The sequence below is a fragment of the Rousettus aegyptiacus genome, unplaced genomic scaffold (genome assembly GCF_014176215.1).
Source record: "Rousettus aegyptiacus isolate mRouAeg1 unplaced genomic scaffold, mRouAeg1.p scaffold_m13_p_9, whole genome shotgun sequence".
Classification (NCBI taxonomy): Eukaryota; Metazoa; Chordata; class Mammalia; order Chiroptera; family Pteropodidae; genus Rousettus; species Rousettus aegyptiacus.
Genome location: NW_023416312.1, coordinates 67,709,850 through 67,725,759, shown reverse-complemented (window position 1 = coordinate 67,725,759; position 15,910 = coordinate 67,709,850). Strand labels below are relative to the sequence as shown.

General features: G+C 37.7%; 1 protein-coding gene across 1 annotated transcript in view; it reads left to right on the top strand.

Annotated features, from left to right (window-relative positions):
* The first annotated feature begins 766 nt into the window (after positions 1-766).
* TRPC5 (transient receptor potential cation channel subfamily C member 5) overlaps positions 767-15,910 on the top strand; it is a 325,722-nt gene continuing 310,578 nt past the window's right edge. The window contains exon 1 of the mRNA XM_016119916.2: positions 767-1,233. The gene's annotated coding sequence lies outside the window, so the exon portion shown is untranslated. The remainder of the gene's footprint in view (positions 1,234-15,910) is intronic.

Below are 15,910 nucleotides of genomic sequence, written 5' to 3'. Positions count from 1 at the left end.
CAGCTGAGACTGAATTGGGTTTGGCAGCTGCGGCTTCCTTCCACCCTTGGCCACCGAGCTGCAGAAAAGGCTGGAACTGCTGACCCTGCAGACTGTCCCATCCTCTCTCTTTCCCTCCCCCATCCTGCTTCCCTGCCCCGCCTGCCCCTGCTGAAAACAGGGAGTATGTGAGGTATTGGCCCCTGCTGGGGGGAGGTGAGAGGTACTTTCGCCAACCGCGGTGGTCTCTCCCGCCCCCCTCACACACACACACACACACATACACACGCACACGCGCGCGCACGCGCGCGTACGCACGCGCGCCTACACACACACACACACACACACACACACACACACACACACACACACCACAACCGTTACGGATTCTCCGCAGCTCGCAGCCACCCAAAGGAAGGGAGGAAGAGAGAGCAGGATCAGAGGGAAGCCGGGAGCAGATAGAAGGAAAAAGGAAGACCTCAGGGTTGGACATTTTTGAAGCTAGGGGTGGGGAGGAGAAAGGGAGCACGCCTCCTCGATTTTTCCCTCTCCACTCCTCTGCTTTTCTCTCTCCTTCGTTTTATAGCATTTTCCAGAAGCTGCAGCGGAAGGGAACATAAACCTAGTCTAGGAAGATTTGGAGGGGTGGCCGGGGCTCCCGCCAGCCACTACCAAGGAACTGGAGCTTCAGCGTACGTTTGTACAAGAGTGTGAATGCAGTCTCTCTCTCTCTCTCTCTCTCTCTCTCTCTCTCTCTCTCTCTCTCTCTCTCCCTCCCTCCCTCCCTCTCTCTCTCTCCCTCTCCCTCTCCCTCTCTCCCCCTCCCTTGTGTCAGATACCCTGTCCGTTTCCCGTGTCAGTTTCTTCTCTTGCTGGTATTGTATGGTGCGTGCGTTTGAAGGGGCCCAGTTTGGCTTAGAGAGCCAAGCGAAGCGAGGTGGGGGTAGAGTAAAGAGTTTCGGGGTGCTAACGCAGGCAAAAGGTGAAGAGAGCCGGCCAGCCTCAGGGAAGTTTGGAGACAATTGAGGAGCAAAGGGAGAAACCAAGGTAGGAGCCAGCACTTGCATCCTCGCTGCACCCCGCCCCTTTCGCTGTACTCATCCGCCCACCCACCCAGTAGCCTTGAGGCCCAGGCTGTCCCAGGCTGCCGCTGTTCTTGTGCTGTGGGAGGCGAGTCCAGTAAGGCCGACGCACCGTGTGCCCTGGCTCATTGACATCAGACAACGCAGATCTGAACAAACGACTTGTCCAGGGGTAAGTTGACAGGAGGCCTTGTGCCCTCTGCTTTGCTTCATTTGCGCTGCAAATGGGTGGCAAGGTGCAGGTTGAATAAAGGTGCCTGGATGGTGATGCTGAGGGCTGGGAGCCACTAGCTGGCTGGCTGTGAGCTTGTATGGTGGGCAACAGAAGGAAGCCAGCAACAGATTGTTTTGGGACACAGGGAGAGAAATGTAGGGAGGGAAGCTCTAGTGGCCTTAGGACAGGGTGGTTCTTAACAATGACCAAGAGCATCTTTTCACTTGGGATGCTCTTCAAAATCAAAGCTTTGCCCTACCTCTAGACAGTGATCTGCTTGAGTAGGTATTAAGCCCCCTAGGAACCTGCTCCCAGGCCTCCTCAAAATCAACCTGGAAGATGACTTGGGAATAAAGACACGGGACTTTTTGCAAAAATCCACTTTAAGATACAGAGTGTGAGCTCATGGGGGTTCAAGGACCAGAAGAAGGACCTTCTTTCTGTTTTGTATCCTTGAAATGTAAAAAATAGCCAGATTCATTTTTCTGGCTTCCTTAAAGGAACCAAGAAAAGCAAATTGAGGGACATCAGTCAGATGTCTGTCCCAAAGTGACACCCCCACACACAAACAACACACACTGACTTGGACAGTCATGATCATACTCCATACATATATAGGTACTGAGCAGTATTCACAGATCCTGATCTTTCTCCATGGTCTCCAAGAATGAGACTAGGAAAAGAGTTTATTCCCCATTTCCAACCCAGACTCTCTCATGAAAAGCCTGGAGACAAGAAACCAGCCTGGAAGACAGGATTTCTCAACTTTACCTGAGTTTGTCTTATGAGTAGGAAAGACACAGGCTAATCAATAATGCTCCCTTTAGAGACTGTTCATGTCAGCCTTGACTTCAAATGACATGGAACTCAGATCCACTTGTCTATTGCAATATATTTATCTCCATGGTATTTAGCAAATATGGCAAGTTTATATATCAGCAGTCATAAGTGTCTATTGTTGGTCTCAGACATTTTTTTGTTGTTATCGTTCTACAGATGACTTGTATCATGTCTGTTTTCCATAGACTCTTATAAAGCTAAGTTATAAATGATGTCAAGTGGTATCTTTCACTTAGTCTAAATTGAAAGGCATGGAAATATGTTCACATAATACCAAGTTGGTTTCAAAACAAGTGTTTAGCTTGGATAAAAGAAATCCACAGGATCGAAAGGAGCCTCTGTCACTCTGTTTGCAAGGTTGAAGGGAAAAAATGAATCCCACTTGAAATCTGTTTCGGCCCCCAGCAGATACTGCTTTCATGAAGATTCACCATATACGTAGGGTGTGAGTGGTCCTTTCACAAAATTTATTTATATATATATATATATATATATATATGTATATGTATAGACACATATACATGTACATATACATGTATATGTGTATATACACACACATGTATATATACATGTATATGTGTATACACACACAAACACACACACACATATATATAGTATACATGTGTGTGTATTTTTTCAAGGACCCAGATCAACTCCATACTACAAATCTGGGCTCTGTACTGCTGTAGGAGAGATGAAAGCATTAGAATTCACGCTTCCAAAGCATGTGGGCTCTTCTGTTAAATTTTCTATTTATTACTGTGTTACTGGAATACAATGAATTATCTCCTTCAAAGTCAACAGATGAGAGAAACAGATTCTGCATTAAGTGGAACTGTTTATGTTGCATCAGGCAATTTGTTCTAATGCTCACTGCTGAGAGACAGAATGAGAATTTCTCAAGTAGAATACGAAAAAGTACCCATTCTGCTACTTTTTAGGTGATTGTAAACAAATATCAACTTAGATTAAAATTACACTTTCCCATGAATAGCAAAGAGCAGGCTGCAGACAGATGGGAAAGAACTGGCAGCTTCATACTTGGGAAGAACTGAAAGTGACAATAGAGAGGAAGCCTAAGGTGTAGGTCTTTGCTCTGTTCTTGGTAATGTATCTGGCTGGGGCAGTGGGTCCTGATCCATGGCTCATCAGAGGACAAGGAGGTTGGTAGTGCAAGGGTCCAGAACTAATGGTGTTCTCGGCTGTGTTGACACAGGTTTACCTGGTTTCATTGTATGCCCCAACATAGAAACCTGAACTAGATAATATCTGCTGTCTCTACCAGCTATATGAGCTATAGTCCTATGATTCCATCCTTTATAGAATTAACAACCGAAACCAGAATGACACACAGAACCATAGTACTTAGAGAAGGCTTAGTGAGAAAATTAGAAATACAGTCAGGAGGAAAAGGAGAGATAGGAGAAAACCCAAAGATGTTTTGAAACACATGGAAAGAAAACCATCCAGGTATTTGCTGTCTTTCACTTAAGTTGGGGATGGAATTACTACAGAAAATTGATTCAAATTTGAAGCACCCTAAAGCTGCCTACAATTTGCCTTGTAAAAACTAAATAAACAGTGATAGAATTCCTTATAACCAGAGAATTCAGCACATTGGAGTATATTTTCACTTTTGCCATATCATTTTTTCCTTAGCTTATTAAATTTCTATCTACGAGCCATACTTAATTATCAAATGGATATTTTAAATGTGCCATGTTACTTTCCTGCAGTCTGTTTCCAGATATTCAAATTTGTCTTTTGCCATGGCTCTCCATCACTGAAGAAGCGGGACCAAAACATTTATGCCTGCTTCTGCCAAAGATTGTTTTAAGCTAAGTACATTATGCCATTCATGAGGCTTTTTTTAGTTGGGGAACATGAGGGGCAGGACCTTTATCTCCAACGTGCCACCAACCTAATCTGGCTTGGACATTTTCCAGGTTTTCAGGGAGAGATGTGACCAAGTTTTCAGTCTGCAGGCAAAAATGCCTCATTCTAGACAGAAGTTGCAGCTAACTGATCCAAGATTAAGGCTAACCTGAGACTAGCCATGTCCAGAGTTTAGTAGCTTAGGTCTCTGTAGTGTTGTCCTTCCTAAAACTGATGTGACATTTTATTTCCATTGATGGATGTCTCAAGCTCTTTGTCCAATGAGACCAACCAACCCATTCCAATAGAAAAGAATGAATCCTCAATGACTCAGCTATGGTATCATAAACAAATGCATACATCATCCTCAAATGAGTAAGAACAGACGATTTTATAAAAACAGTAAAAGCACAGCAAGCACTACACAGACATGGTTTCAGGCATGTAAATATATTCTACAATTTTAAAATAGTAATAAAAGCTGGTGGGGCATAGCAAAAATTGCAGTTCACTGGGTCAAGGGAACGTTGAAAATTCCCTAGGTTTGGTTCTCTATCACCCATTGCAGATTGCCCTAGCTTCTTGCCTTAGCAAAAGCAAAGAAAGAGCTAAAGCCAAGTTTACCAAGATCACAACTCCCTACTTTCATCCCATATTCATGTTTACATATTTATTGTCATATTTTTGTGACGTGTCTCCTTGCCCAACACCTGCCCCAACACACACACACACACACACACACACACACACACACAGATTTTCATCTTGCTAGCTAAGAAAACAGTTAGTATATTCAGGTAGAGGGCAGAATTAAACATGGCAAAGATTTAGCTGATCACACTTTTCTTGCTGATATATTTCACACCAACAACAGCAAGGCATCTAAAAATCTAGTCTCTGTAGCCCCCTGTTAGTTCTGAGGAAAAGAACTTGGTAAGATCCAGTGGCTATGACTCTGGCTCTACATTCGCAGTCTCGGAATTGGCTCCCATAAATATACATGTGTACACACATATACATGCATACATACACACATTCACACGCTTTCTGAAAAATTAAAACAAAAGAAATATAAAAGACAAGGCCTGTGGTTTTTATAAGAATATGAGAAAAAGGAAGGTTTTCAGGGGAGTGGGGTGTTGGTTTTCTGATTGCATTCTTTAGCCTCGATGTCTGGTTTCCATTAATCCCACCCTAGTTTCTTTTATGTTCTGAAAAAAATAGGCTGATGCAAACATGTCTATTACAGCCAAGAAGGATGATATAAAGAACTTCCATATCATAATGAGACTATCACAAGGTTAAGAATGACAAGCGAGGATGGAATGGTCTAAGGCCTTACTACTTCAAATGTACTCCCTATACCAGTAGTACCACCATCCACAGGGAGCTATTTATAAACGCAGAATTTTAGACATTTCCTCAAACTTACTGAATTCAAATCCGACTTTCAAGAAGATCCTCAGTGATTTGTTTGCATACTAAAGTTTGAGAAGCACTGGGCTAGAGCTTATCCCAAAAAGCATCTGAAAGTCATTTGAAAGTAAATAAGACCTAATGGGGATGTAGAGACTATTCATGCAGCTTATCATTAAAAAAAATGAAAATGCAAACTTTTCTCAAGTCCACTTCTCTTGTTATCCAGTTTAAAAGCCTTTTAGCGTGGAAAAGAGAGTTGATTCAAAGGAAGTCAGACCACCTTATTGTTCTGTTTACCAGGAGGACCCAGGTTTAGGAATTCACACAGACCTGAGTTCAAATCCTAGTCCTGCCCACAAATAACTAGTTGTGTAAACTTGTACAAGTACTTGTGCAAGTATTGTCTCTGGGCCTCAGATTCTTCATAAGTATAAAAAGATTAATAATACTACCCACTGTCCGCCAATGGACCAGCTGTGAAAACGCAAGGCTAAAATAAACATTCTAGGGGCAGAACTAAATGTTACTGAATTTCTGGTTTGATAACCTTCAGTTTCTATTGGGACTGAGATTTCACAACCTCCTTTGATTTTTTCCCTTCCTTCCTTTCTCCCTTCCTTCCTTTTCTCCTTCCTTCCTTTCTTTTTTTTCCTTTTTTTTCAATTATTGTTGACTTTCAATATTATTTTGTATTAGTTTCAGGTATACAGTGCAGTGGTTAGACATTTTTTAGGAGAATCAGATTACTGTGGCATTAGTAATCTTATAATATTCAATATAGATTACTAATTTGAAAGATTATTGTGATCACCTTAAATTAGCAATAGTAATTGCTATAAATTATTCAACATCTTTGTATTAGTTCTCTATTGTAACTGTAACAATAACCACAAATTTAGCATTTTTAAACAATATAAATTTACTATTGTTATATTTCTGTAGGTCAGAAATCAGACACAGGGATTACTGGACTAAAATCAAGGGGTCGGCAAGACTGCACTCACTTCTGGAGGCTCTAAGGAAGAATTTATTTCCCTGTCTATTCAGGTTGTTGCCATAACTTATTTCCTTGTGGTTATAGTACTGAAGTCTTGATTTCTTTGCTGTCAGTTGAAGGCCACTCCTAGCTTCTGGAGGCCATCCACATTCCTTGATCCATGGCCTCATTTCTCCAACTTCAAAGCCAACCATAGCAAGATGAGTACCTCTCACACTTACACTCTCCCATGCCTCTTCTTTTGCATTTCTCTCTGACTATTCTGTCTTCCTCTCCTACTTTTAAGAGCTCATGTTATCACGATGGGCCTGCCCCATAATTCAGAATAATCTCCTTATTTTAAGGTCATCTAATTCACAACTATAATTCCATCTGAAAAATGCCTTCTGCCATATAACCTAACAGATTCACAGGTTTCAAGGATGTGTTGACATGTTTTATTTAGGGCCATTATTCTGCCTACCACAATTTTCTATGTGTTGAATGCTACAAATACATTATCTTAAATAATCTTCACTACAGTCTCTATATGAGCCTGTAATAATAGGTATTATTACTCCCATTTAACAGACTAGGAAACAGGATTAGGCAAATTAAGTGGCAGATATTACACAGCTAGTAAAAGATGGAGACTGGATTGGAACATAGGTTCTCTCTTCATTCAAGTCTTGTGTTTTCCCTTGGCTTACTTTATACTGCCTCCTCATTGTCTGAAAGCTCTTTTGGTGTTATTTTTGTTTTTCTTGTTGTTAATTTGTTTTGTGTTTTCTCTTTTTATTTAGATTTTTGAATAGGTAATTTATATCTATTGTTCAAAATATAAATATATAACAGGGTATGCAGTGAAAAGCTTTCTCCCACTCTGTTCCCCATCTCCTTGGTTGCCACCACCCATCCCTCATTTTACTTTATTCCATCCAGAACATCTATATGAAAATACAAGAAACTATGAATTGATGTTCAGAAAGATGTTTGCATCATAACAAAATCTCTCAAACTATAGCTCAAATTCATTTTGTTCTTTTGCTGCATTCTCACTACAATGCAACTTCGGAGGAACTAACATCTGTGTTAAAGGACAGATCTTTAGACCAATCAGTTATTCAAGAAACTCTTGACTATGCCCACTTTCTAAAATGTTTTATAGTCCTTTTGGCCCCGTGATGTTCACCTGAATACTCTGTACATTATATAACCCTAATGCCTCAATATTGTATACATCCTGCCAATATATCCTGGAATTCCAGAAAGTATAAATGAAAGAATGAAAGAGAGAGAGAGAGAGAGGGAGAGAGAGAGAGAGAGAGAGAGAGAGAGAGAGAGAGAGAGTCTACAGTATGCACTGAGGAAAAACAATAACAAATTGATGAAATATAGTTATTATTTCATGTAATAATAAGGGAAACATATTTTAGGATAAATAAGCCAAACATCTTATTTATAAGTACTCTTTGAAATTGACACAGATTTCCATCTAAATTGCAAAAGAACATGGAACTCTTGCATAATTGTAAACACTGAAACAGACTACCACATAGTTGGTTAACATATTACATAGAAACAGGAACAGAAAACAAAAGATGATAAGTTTGATTTAAACGAAGAATTGAGTAAAGCTTATAACAAAATCAATACACCACAGTTAATTATTTTTGTTATCCCTGATATAGATATTGGTCTTTAGCTGTAACTTAAGAACTCACCTTCTCAAATAGCAGCTGTATGCAATATATACTTGCCTTTTATTTGCACAAAACAGAACATCTTATCATCTACTTTTTTGTGTCCATTCTTTAAACTAGTGTTTTTCAAAATGTGGGCAATGATTCATTATTTACTGTGAAATCAGTTTACTAGTTCATTACTATTTTTAAATGAAATAGATTAAAAGAGAAAATGTGAATCTCATTTAGTAAGAGTAAACATTGTTCCATGAAAATCTATTCAATAATGTATGTGTGTGTGTGCATGCATGCACACATGTGCACATTTGTTCATGTATTGGATCCAATGTAGAATATTTCTTATTGTAGATTTTTGTCAAAAGTTTGATAAGTATGGTTTCAAATGATTGAAACCACTGATCAGATGTTACAAATAGTCCTTATAAATAAAATAATTTCTGCCTAAATATAAAAACCTTAATGTTCTTGAATTATAAGGGAATTCCATGCTGTTCTTTGGCACTGTGGTCCCTAATCTGTCCTAATGCCTGGAAAGCTGTCTTACTTCAAACATATCATGAGAAGGCAGGGAAAGTAATGCTGAGAAAAATAGAAGGCAGCAGGGACCAAGGAAGACAAAATATGAGATGGATTGACTCCATAAAATAAGCCACAGGCATGAGTCTACAGGAGTTGAGCAGAGCTATTGAGGACAAGACAATGTGGACATCACTCATTCATAGGGTCACCAGGAATCAGAGCCAACTGAAAGGCAAGAAACACACACACACTTCCAGAAAATAAAGCTTTGAAGTTAGGTTGTAGCAAGATTGTGGAGGGTGTGTATATTTGACTGTGGATAAATTTAATTTAGTAGATGAAAGGGAAATAGCAATGGATTTTGAGATGACAAATGAAATAATGATAGCAATGTTTGGGGATGATTATTCTGGAAATGGTATGCAAGAAGGATTTATGGAGGAGCAAGCTTTCTCAGTTAACTGATTGAGGGGACAATGTTACTGTTAACAAGAATAAGGAATGGTGGAAGAAAATAGCATGCTACAGTGAGGAAATATGGGAATAGGAGAGAGGTGATGACTTAGGTTTGTGACATGTTGCAGTGAAGGTGTCAGTGAGATATTCAAGTACAGATGTTAAATAAGCAGTTAGATATATGGATTTAGGACTTAAAATAGAAGTCTGAGCTGAAGATATAGATAAGGAAGTCAACATCCCATAATAGCAGTATAGTAAAAACAATGATGAAAACATGTTATAATGAAAGCATGTTTCCAAGAGTTTTCCAAATAATGATTAATTTAATCTTCATAAAAAACCTAAGAGATCACACAAATAGTATCTATGGCAATACGGAGGATGGGGAAGCCAAGGACAATCAATCAGAATGGCAAGAATAAAGAACCCAAGAATATAATAATAATTTAAGGAGCTTTCGGGACAAAATTAAGAGGAAAATCATCTATGAAATAGGGGTACCTGAAGAGGAAGAGGGAGAACAAGAAGTGGAAAAGCTATTTGATGGAAAACTTCTATAACCTGGTGAAGGAAATAGACATACAATCCTAGGATGCTCAGCGTCCCAAAAAAAGGAACCCAAACAGGCCCACACCAAGACACATCATTATTAAAATGATAAAGGTTAAATACAAAGAGAGAATCTTAAAAGCAGTAAGAGAAAAGCAGTTAGTTACCTACAAGGGAACACCCATAAGACTAGAAGCTGATTTCTCAAAAGAAACTATGCAGGACAACAGGGCTTGGCTCAAAATATTCAGCGTGATGAAAACCCAGGAGCTGCATCCAAGAATACTTTATCCAGAAAAGCTATCATTTAGAGTCGAAGGCCAGATAAAGAGTTTCCCAGACAAAAATAAGCTAAAGGAATTCATTGACACCAAGTCAGTATTACAGAAAATGTTGGAGGGACTTCTTTAAGAAGAAAAATGTGTATCAAAATCATGAAGAAAAAAATGCTAATAACTACATATCTATCAACTACTACATTAAATGGAAAAGAATTAAGTGCCTCAACCAAAGGATAGGGTGTCCAAATGGATAAGAAAATAAGACCTCTACATATGCTGCCTCCAGGAGACTCATTTCATATTAAAAGACACACACATACTAAAAGGAAGGGGATGGAAAAAGATATTACCTTGATAGACCTAGAGGGTGTTGCGCTAAATGAACTAAGTCAGTAGAGAAAGACAAATACTACATGATTTCATGCACATGTGGAATCTAAAGAACAAAATAAACAACAACAATAATAATAATAAAAACAAACTCATAGATACAGAGAATATTTTGAGGGCTACTAGACAGGAGGATGATTAAAAAGAGCAAAAGGGTTAAGAAATACAAGTGGATGGTTACAAAATAGACATGGAGTTATAAAGTATAGCATAAGGAAAATAGTCAGCAATGTTATAATAAATATGTAAAGGGAAGAGGGGTACTAGATTTAGTGCGGTGATCACTTGAGCTCTAAACACTATGCTATACAACTGAAACTAATATATTATTGTATGCCAACTATAATGGAAAAAAACTCATTGAATTGTGCAATGTAAATATGAGCAACTCGTTGTCTATTATATCTCAATAAAGCTGAGAATTCTAAAACAATTCTTTTTTAAAAAGATGTTTTTAAAAATTGTGGCTTTTTAAAAGATCCAATGAATCCAGCCATAAAATTCGAAAAGAAGAAGAAGAAGAAGAAGAAGAAGAAGAAGAAGAAGAAGAAGAAGAAGAAGAAGAAGAAGAAGAAGAAGAAGAAGAAGAAGAAGAAGAAGAAGAAGAAGAAGAAGAAGAAAGCTGACTAAAGAAATTCAAAAGAGAAGTATATATGGAATAGTACTGTGGGCTTGGCAAAGCTTGGAAAATCAGAACTTGGGGACACCAATCTGCATAGCCATGTGACTTGCTTTGGAGGTGCTCAAAAGCTGGGAAGAGAAATCTAGGAAAAGAAAAGATGAGTCAAGACTTGCAAGTATGATGAAAGACTTGGAAAATGTGATGTCACTACTGGCAGTTGCTTGATCCCACACCAGCCTGTCCCTGGAACCATTATCTTGTCAGCAGTCTCTGCAGCTTGCTCATCTCTATCCTGTTGGACGTGGTATCTATTTTGCATAATGGTAGAGCCTCCACAAACATTTCTGGATTTATTTTCCTGAAATCTCTTTGCAACATGATAATAGATGGTACACTGGAAAGCTCTGAAGAGGAACATAACTGTGACTTTTATGGAGAGAGAATGATACTGCTGAAAAATGGGGACTAGTGGTACGGATGGCTTGAGTACCTATCAGGACTCTATGAACCCAACAATAAAATCTTTTTTAATTTGTGAGATGCAGGAAACAACCCTTATGGTATCCCGGTATAGATCCAGATAAAATGCTACAACAGCTGGTATGTTAGCTTTGGTTCCCTTGATATTCAAGTGGTAAAGTTACAGGGCTAACGGACCAATTCATGTCGGCAAACTAAAGACAGAGCAAAGGAGGGGAAAAGGATTGTGTCCCCTAGTCACCTGAAAAGGCCAGAGATGTAGGAAACAAACACTTTTACTAGGAGTCAAGGTGGCAAGGAAAGAATGGAACAACAGCTGCTCCCAAATAGATGCCCACTGAGCCCCCTGGTGACAGGAAAATCAGCTGACACAATGACAGGCAACAGGATAGGTCTGAGAATTCTGTACACACTACCTTCAGAGAGCTTGAGCCTCCTGCTGATGAAAGTAGGTCTCCTGTAGGCATTTTCCCATCCTGTCCTGACCTTCTGGCTGGGAACCCAGACAGGCGTGCATTCCCCTTAGTGGCTTCCAGGTTCAATCTGTGGGCCTGATAAAATGTAAAGTACTGGTTTGTAGTCAAATACAATCACACATCCCCAAAACACAATCTCACCTATCATTGTTTTACATGTTTACAAACTTAGATTTTTATTACTTAAAATTATTGAAGTGAAATTGGTTAAGAAAATCATATAGATTTCAAGTGTACAGTGTACATTTCAATATGTCATATGTATATTGCATTGTGTGTTCACCACCCAAAGTTAAATTTCCTTCCATCACCATATATTTGACCAACTTTACCCCTAACTACCTCCCCCTACTTGCCCACTGGTAACCATTATCTGCTGTCTTTGTCCATAAGCCTGTTTGTTTGTAATGTTTGCCTCTTTCAGTTTTACATCCCACATATGAGTGAATTCATATGACTCTAACTTTTCTGTCTGACTTATTTCACTTAGTATGATAATCTCAAGATCCATCCATGTTGTCACAAATGGCAGTATGTCATCTTTTCTTGTGACTGAGTAATATCCCATTGTATATATGTACTACATCTTCTCTATCAATTATCTATCGAAGGACAGTTTGGTTGTTTCCATGTCTTGGCCACCATGAATAACACTGCTTTGAACATCAGTGTGCATATATCTTTACAGATAAGTGATTTCAAAGTTTTTGGGTAAATACCCAGAAGAGGGATTGCTAGATCATACGGTAATTCTATTCTTAAATTTTTGAAAAACTTCCATACTATTTTCCACAGTGGCTGTACAAAGTTACATTCCCACCAGCAGTGTATGATGGTTCCTTTTTCACATAACCTCTCCAACACTTGTTATTATGTATCCTGTTGATGAAAGCCATTCTAATAGTTGTGAGGTGGTATCTCATTGTGGTTCTGATTTGCATTTCCCTAATAGCTAGTGAAGTTGAGCATCTTTCCATAAGTCTGTCATTGGTCATTTGTATGTCTTCTTGGGAGAAATGTCAGTTCAAGTCCTCTGCCTATTTTTTAATCAGCATGTTTGATTTTTTATTGTTGAGTTGAATGAGTTCTTTATGTACTTTAGATATTAGACCCTTATTGGAGGAATTGTTTGCAAATATATTCTCTCATTTGGATGGTTGCCTCTATGTCTTGACAGTTTCTTTTGCTGTGCAGAAGCTTTTTAGTTTGATATAGTTCCATTCATTTATTTTTGTTTTCACTTCCTTTGCATTTGAGGTCAAATGCATAAAATTCTCTCTAAATCCAAGGTCTATGTGTGTAGTTTTCTTCTAAGCAATTTATTGTTTCAGGTCTTACATTCAGGTCTTTGATCTATTTTAAGTTAATTTCGTTGTATGGTGAAGGATAACAGCGTAGTCTCATTCTCTTGCATGTGGCTTTCCAATTTTCCTATCACCGTTTATTGAAGAGGCTTTCCTTTCTCCATTGCATGCTTTTGGCTCCTTAGTCAAAAATTTGACCATATATACAGTGGTTTATGTATGGACTCTCAATTCTGTTCCATAGGTCTGCGTGTCTGTTTTCTGCCAATACCATGCTGTTTTGATTATTGTCACTTTGTAGTATAATTTGAAGTCAGGCAGTGTGACCTCAGGCCGTGTTCTTTTTCCTCATGATTGCTTTGGCTATTTAGGGTCTTTAAAAATTGCCATAGGAATTTTGATGGGGATTGCATTAAATCTGTATATTTCTTTGGGTAGTAAGGTCATTTTGACATCAAAGGCAAAGGAAGTAAAAGCAAAAATAAATGAATGGGACTATATCAAACTAAAAAGCTTCTGCACAGCAAAAGAAACCATCAACAACAACAACAACAGAAAGAAATTAAACAAATGGGGAGATATATTTGCAAACAACACCTCCACTAAGGAGCTAATACCCAAAATATACAAAGAACTTATACAACTCAATAACAACAACAAAAAAAACCAAACAAACAGTACAATCAAAAAATGAGGAGGGGACCGGATTTTTTTTTTTTTTTTGGTTACTGAGTTGTATGCGTTTTTTGTATGTTTTAGATATTAGGCACTTATCAGAGGCATTGCTTGCAAATATATTTTTCCATTCAGATGGTTGTTTCTTTACCTTGTTGAGTTTCTTTTGCTGTGCAGAAGATTTGTAGTTTGATATAATACCATTTATTTATTTTAGCTTTTACTTCCCTTGTCTTTGAAGTCAAATTCATAAAATCCTCTTTAAGTTCAAAGTCCTTGAGTTTCATTCCTATGCATTTTTTATTGTTTCAGGTCTCATATCCAGGCCCTTAATCCACTTTAAGTTAATTTTTGTGTGGGGTGATAGACAACAGTTCAGTTTCATTCCTCTGCAGGTGGCTTTCCGATTTTTCCCAGCACCTTTTATTAAAGAGGCTTCCCTTTCTCCACTGTATGTTTTTGGCTTTCTTTCTCAAATATTGTTTGCCCTTTGTGTCTTCTTCAATTTCTTTCAATAATGTCTGTCTTATAGTTTTCATTGTATAGGTCCTTCACATGTTTCATAAATTTATTCCTAGGTACTTTATTCTTTTTGTTGCAATTGCAAAGGGAATTGATTTTTTCATTTATTTTTCTGAAAATTCATTGTTGGTGTATGGATTTTTGAACATTCATCTTGTATCCTGAAACTTTATTGTATTTGTTTATTGTTTTTAATAGTTTTTAGTGGAGTCTTTAGGGTTGTCTATATAGGGAATGATGTTGTCTGAAAAAGTGACAATTTGACTTTTTGATTTCCAATTTGGATTTTTTTTCTTTCTCTTGCCTGATTCTTCTAGCTAGTATTTCTAACACTACACTGAATAACATTGGCAATAGTGGACAACCTTGTTTTGTTCTGATCTTAGAGAGAAGGTTTTTAGTTTTTTGCCATTGAGTATATTTGTCATATATGGCCTTTATCATGTTAAGGTACTTTCCTTCTATACCCATTTTATGAAGTGTCTTAAACACAAATTGATGTTATATGTTATCAGGTGCTTTTTCTGCATCTATTGATATGGTAATATGATTTAATCCTTTATTTTGTTTATGTGGTATATCACGTTAATCAATTTGTGTATGTTAAACCAGCCCTATGGCCCTAAAAATGAAGCCCACTTGATCATGATATATACTCTTTTTAATGTATTGTCATATTTGATTTGTTAATAGTTCTTTTTAGGATTTTTACATCTGTATTTATCAGAGATATTGGTCTACAGTTTCTTTTTTGTGTGTGTTATCTTTACCAGGTTTTAAGTATCAGGGTAATGTTAGCCTCATAAAATTAGTTAAGAGGTATCTCCTCCTCCTCAATTTTTTGGAAAGCTTAAGAAGAACAGATATTAAATCATCTTTGAATGTTTGGTGTAATTCACTAGTGAAGCCTTCTGGTCCTGAACTATTACTTTTGGGGAGGTTTTTGATGATTATTTCAATTTCCTTACTGTTGATCAGCCTATTTAAATTTTCAAGTCCTTCAGGATTCAGTCTAGGATGGTTGTATCTTTTTAAGTACTTGTCCATTTCTTCTAGGTTATCGAATTTGGTGGAGTATAATCTTTCATAGTATTCTTGTTTGATCCTTTACATTTCGGTAATGTCTCTCATAACTTCTCTTTCATTTCTGATTTTGGTTATTTGTGTCCTTTCTCTTTCTTCCTTAGTGACTCTAGCCAGGAATTTATCAATCTTATTAATTTTCTCTAAGAAACCGCTCTTTGTTGCATTTATTTTTCCTAGTGTCTTTTTGTTCTCAATTTCATTTAATTCTGCTCTAATTTTAACTATTTCCTTTCTTCTATGGACTTTGGTCTTCATTTGTTGCTCTTTTCTAGTTTTTGTAAGATGTAATATTAGGTTGTTTATTTGAATTTTTCTTGTTTCTAGTATAGGCCTGTAATGATATGAACTTTTCTCTTAATACCTCTTTTTCTGTATCCCAAGAGTTTTGATATGTTGGGCTTTCATCATTATTTGTTTATCTTTATCTCTTGATTTCTCCCTTTATTTCTTCTATAC